The following is a 6,080-nucleotide window of genomic DNA, read 5'->3' as shown; positions in this document are numbered from 1 at the left end:
CAGCTAAGAGCTTAATGGGAGAGGCCTCCTCGCCCGTCTCTCGGCCTTCTAGCTTAGCTGTTCTCCGTTTCTTGCAATACATAACTACCGCTCTGCTTGAAAAAAAAAAAAAAAATACTGTACATTGCCATCGTCAAGCATCGTTAAACGACTTCTGTCATCTTTTTTTTTTTTTTTTTTTTTGAAGCAATTCTATTAGGTTTTCTCAATCTTAGGAAGCACATAGAGATGATCACAACTTACAGTAGCTTCCAAGCTTTACCATTTTCCTTTGTGAAATTCTTGAGCCTTCCACAGAGCATGACGATGGCCAATATCAACTTACCCTCATCACTCCACGCCCCAGAAAAACTATATGATCCGTCCTGACAGTCCGCATCAGGATGTAGCCGTAGAAAGCGCGAACAGCTGTAGCCCATCGACAGCCCCACATTCCCGTATCCACTACAATAAACAATGCTTCAATCAAGACCAGGGATTAATTTATTCATGTTTTTCGGGCCGTTCAACACAAAATTAAGGTTAAGATTTTTCACTAGCATTTTATGATTTCCATTGTATGTCTTCTAATTCTATTTAAGGCCCTCAGGAACGAGGAAACAGCTGATCAATGGACTATGCATGCGATTAGGGTGATGTCATCACTATCACAACTTGCCAATCAATCCTAAGGGGTGAATTAATTAGCATGTCTCTCAGACAGAATCATGAACTTGAAAATTAATGCTAGGGGTCACCAGGCTGAACAGTAGATGCGATCTCATTGCCAGGGATCACTTGGAAGACAAAATCTTGAAGGATTTTAGAGTTTTGGATTTGTCAGTTAAATTAATGAAAAGTAAGCAGGATGTTCCTTTTTTTTTTTTTTTTTTTTTTTAAAAAAATTTAAGCAGCATGATGATGTCACATGATACTATCAATTTTTATATTGTTCTAAGATTATCATGGATTTCACAACATTGAATTGCTGTAACTGTTTTCATTTGATTGTTTTCCTTTCTCTTACAGATTATCATCATATTATAAATTAGAAGGTTGTTCATGGGAGGAGGAGGGAGAATGTGAGCTTACCTAGTCACTTCAAAGATTACATTCAAAGTTGAGAAGTTGAGTGGATCTCTGGTCAGATTTTTGCTCTCCGTGACGCAGATTATGATGATGAAGACGACAATGCTGGATATTTGTGACAATAATAAGTTTTCCACTGGTGACCACCTTTTCTTGTCTTCCTTTTTATCTCCTGCAGAGCTTGACTCATCCTCTTGAAAGGGTAGAAAGGATACGGAAGGTGGAAGGCACCTGAAAACCAGATGGTAGGTTTCAGGAAATCATCTTTGAGTCAAAGAAATCAGGGTTCATGATTGTACAAAATGAAATCATTTCATCCAAAGTTTTATTTTGGATTTGTATACCTGAGACACACACACGCCAAAAAAAAAAGAAGAAAAGGATGCATGATGTAAATAATCCACATCATTTCTTTCAGGAAAAAAAAAAGAAAAAAAAAACTCAATCACACAATTCTATTTTCTTTTTTGAGAACTACGTAGGATTTCAATCTGAATCTTATGAATGCTAAGTCCTTGAGGTGTCAACTAACTGTGCTAATAGTTGTTGGCAAGATTTTTTCTTTTTTCCTTTTTTGAAAGAAATGACTGGACTATAAGTCCAGTCACATTCATGGAGACCACTCGAAGAATTCTTAAATAGATGATCATTTAGAGAGAACAAGAAGAACAGCCAAAGAGTGAAAACCAGGTGCAGAGGATACATAAATAAAGGGCAGGGAGAGAACTGACATCATAAGAATGAATAGCACAATAACTGATGGGGAGGCAAGGGAGATGTCGATGGAGTTCTCGCCGGCATGCCTGGAGTTCACTGCCATGAATAATGCACCAACAATCTTCTCATAGGAATTGAGCCCATGAAACACTGCTGATGTCCAGTCCATGGAGCAAAAGAGTGCAACCATAGCTGCTATAAATCCAATACATGTGAGGGACAAGAAGGCAGTCTGAAATTTTGGGCGCAGATCACCAAACTGTAGTGCTGATGGATTCTTCAACATGTAGTTGAACTCCTCAGCTTTGGTGAATCTCCTCAAAGCCCATATCACCAATCTCAGACACAGAGGGAACAGCAAATTGCCCGCAAGAATTTGAGGAATAATTATCAGGTACAGACCTGGATTGTTATTGAAAATTAACATGTTCTCATTCGTCGGTATCAGGCCCCATTTGCAAAAGAAGAAATAGTTGTGAATATGGAGAAGAGGAAAAAGTTGATACCTTTCTCAGGCCGGTCCTGATATTTTTAGACCTAGGGCTAAATGCAAAAATGAGATCTTCTCTATTAAAAATTAACATACTTAAATATTAATTATCATTAAAAAATTAATCTACGTGTAATAATTTCTATAGATATATTCGTTAAGCAGTGTATAAAATCCATCATTAACCTATTTAATTATTTTTTTATTATAATATTGTAGAAAGCCATCCTTGCACCTATTGGAACATCAATACAAGTCTAGGCTGGGCCTGGGCGGTCGCCAGTTTGACCTGCCCAGAGCCGGCCCTGCCCTTTCTCTTCAAAACGTTTCTGGCACTTGAAACAAGAATTATGTACAAAAAGATCGCCAAACAACCCACTACATGAAACACAACAACAAAACCCAACACCACAAATCCCAAATATCTTATGCAACTTAACATCAAATACTTACCATCGGTTATGGAAGTCTCTGATGAACCGACAACATCTTGACCTAATTCGATGGTATCTAAGGTGTTTGCGGGGTAGTTCATGGAGTCAAGTTCAATACCAATCGCATCAACTCTGTTACTGACAATCTCTGATCTGTTATTACACTGAGATCTTCTAAATAGAAGGCCTAGCAAAGAAACTAAAACATTCCCACCTAAGAACATCAAAAGAGCGAGGACAGCGATTTGAGAACTCGAGAGGTTCTCCATTTCGACAGTTCCCAGACCTGAAACCGTGAGGGCAGACACCGACATGAACAACATGTCGACGTACCTGGGAGTGAAGGCGGGGTTATCCGGCTTAAGTAGCATCATAGCTAGAGAACCCAACAAGGCAAGGGAAACAAAATAACATAGCTGGATCCAGAATGGGGTTACACCAAAGGCGAAAAAGCGATACAAGAACGCGAGGAGCTCCCGGATGCATCTACCGATACGTGCGAAACTATGAGTTATATTGTGGTTCTTTAATTGCCTGAGAGAGAGGGCCATCTCCTTTCTAGAAAAAGCTTGCAGGGAGATGAAGCTGGATGGGACCAAGGAAGGGAGATATGGCTTGTTGTAAGTGAACTGGAGGTCTGGGTTTATGAAGACGATGGCGTGGGTAAAGCTTTATGGATGCGCAAGTAGAGAGGAAATGAGGATGGAGGTTGGTCATTCATGACTGCGATGCGTACATGCATGCACCTCTCGGCATGTTCATCTGCAAGGATGTGGAAATGGCACTGGGGAAGGACAGGTAAAAACCTTTCTTTTTTAAAAAAAAAAGGTAATTATTTTACGCGATTTAAATATGGTAAGATTATAGGAATGGGGGGACAATTAAATTTTGGGTTTTATCTATTTACCGGCCTGTGCATGAATCTACCATTGGATTTGTGCGACGGTCATTTTGAGATCTATACAGATGGATGAATAAGAAAGTTTGAAATACTGTGAGATCTATGCATAGTGCGATTCAATATCTGACATCGTGAAAGAAGATCAATCATTTTTGGATGAAAGATACATCCTAAATCAGAACTAATTATCGGTTTGAGAAATGAATGGGAGATTCTTATCTGTATCTAGTGTTAAAATTTGGAAGTATTCCAATTATGTACTGTGAAAAAGAGAGCGACAATCTTGGATTGCCTGCGGTCGCAATTAGCATAAAAAAGATATAGAAAGAATCTTTTGAAATTTTAAACTGCAACAGTTCAATCATGGCTGCCTAGTTTGCTGACACAGGGTTCTACAAAGAGTTAGGGTTTATTATCTGAGGAGGAGGTTTAGTGGGTCGATATTTTATTAAGTCGTCATGTAATCCAATTAGTGTCAGCTAAGGTTTCATGCCTTGATAAATGCTTTTTTTGGCTTACATAGTTTGATTCCAAAGCATATTCTGCTCTCGAGTTGATTTATGAAATTGAACTCAGAAATCAAGATGAGGGGCAGGTGTGAAAAAGATCGAGAGATTCTGTACCAATGGACCAAAATACTACATCCTCTAACACATCGTACCAAAATTCCCAAACACAGCACCAACTGGACTTGGAAGCCTTGCGTGTGACGGGCCAGCACCATCTCAAGAGGGGCCTCTGAACCCATGCAAGCCCTATAAAGGAGGCGGATGCTTTTCACGTGCTGGATGCTAATTGATTATAAACATAACATATGGAGTAGAGAAATTCTTTGTGCACGTGGATGGTTGCGCACCATCTGCGGTGATTGATTCATGTATGGAGTTGAGATGCGATGCATAAAAAAAAAAATTTTTTTATCGATCTTGTATGGAAATCAATCATCGCGGGCAGTGAACGTGGTTTTGCACTGTTTGCGGTGCATAAAAAATTTCACGATGAAGAATGATTGCTGTGCTTGGATGAAGAGGTCTGTTCGGAGACAGAGGTCTGACCTGAAAACAGAAAAGACAATAGTGAAGATTGCTGAATTTTCTCTAATGAGGGATCTCTTAAGTCTAAGCCAATAAAAAATTTTGAAGAATGACGGAGATTTGAGAAAATACTGAAAGCAAGAGCAGCTGTGTGAGAGTGAGCGCAAGCATACTTGAAGGTCTTCCGGGCATTGTTTATATAATATGAGAGTCGATATTAATTACAGACAGACTAATATATGTTTTAACTGTTTGGCAAGCAATAATCATGCATTTATAGGCTGAGCTATAACGGCCTTTCATTTGGTGAGCTTTAATTGATTTTATGGAGTCTTTAATGGTGGCCACATGATAAGCTTCCATTGGTCGATCTGATTATATCCATAAAAATTGGAGTATCACAGCCTAGGTGATTGAGTAATTAACTAATACCCTATGGAGAACAAAAAGACAATAAACTTACAACATAACAGACAAAAGTTGGAGACAAAGGCAATATAATAGTGGGTCATGTGACGAGAGATCGCAAGTCCGAAGTCGGATAGAGCAAACAAAAATCCTTTGATGCATTCACTAGGGAATATTATATGGACCAGACTTCTTATTTTATCATATTTTCTCTAACATCCATCTCAAAGAGGAGCCCCAAAGTCAAATCAAGATGAGATTCTTCCGAATGAAATTTATTTTTTTATTTATTTTTATAAAATTATGAAATCGATGGATCCGGTTAATATCACACCCCAAATCCGGGACATAACACGATCATACTATCGAAGGATGATCCGCGATAACACGAAACCAAAATTCATCTTCTTAAATATAATAACAGATGCATCATAAATAAATATAATAATAAAATTCAATTCAAATATTTAATTAAATCAAAATTGACTCAGAGCATCTAAATCCAAAAATAAAATAATCCAAACCTCAAAATTCATAATAGCTACAATATAAACATAAACTGAATTCCTAGTACAAAATTTTCAAGCTTACTTTGCCGATCCCCAAGCCTAGATTCTCTTTTTACCAGTCCTAGCCTTATTTCTCTGTACATGAAAAAGAAAACAAAAAGAATATGAGCTTCACTAGCTCAGTAAGTAGACTTCCGCTTCCTTACCGGATCAAGCATAAAATTTCTTATGATAATACATCATTTCGAAAATAACAATTATTGTGAAAATAAAAATTTCATAGAGCATGTAATAAAACAAGTTATAAGCTCATCATGCATGCATAAATCATGTATATTTTACAATCATGAATCATAAATCATTTTTGTCATGTATTCGTGTCATATTTCAAAAAAAATTACTCATAGATGTTCGTACTAAGGTCACTATTATACTCGTGACAGGGCCATATTTCTTAATCGATATAGTTCTTAATTTATGTGCCAATTTTATACCCGCTGGCAGGGCCATGTTTCGTGT

At 37.7% G+C, this 6,080-nt stretch overlaps 1 pseudogene; it reads right to left on the bottom strand.

The window, feature by feature from the left end:
* Positions 1-239: 239 nt before the first annotated feature.
* On the bottom strand, positions 240-3,260 carry LOC105049357 (cation transporter HKT2;1-like; annotated as a pseudogene).
* Between the last annotated feature and the right edge of the window lie 2,820 nt (positions 3,261-6,080).

This window comes from Elaeis guineensis, chromosome 7, assembly GCF_000442705.2.
Source record: "Elaeis guineensis isolate ETL-2024a chromosome 7, EG11, whole genome shotgun sequence".
Taxonomy (NCBI): Eukaryota; Viridiplantae; Streptophyta; class Magnoliopsida; order Arecales; family Arecaceae; genus Elaeis; species Elaeis guineensis.
Note: the sequence above shows the minus strand (reverse complement) of the source record. Positions and strands in the feature narration are given on the sequence as shown.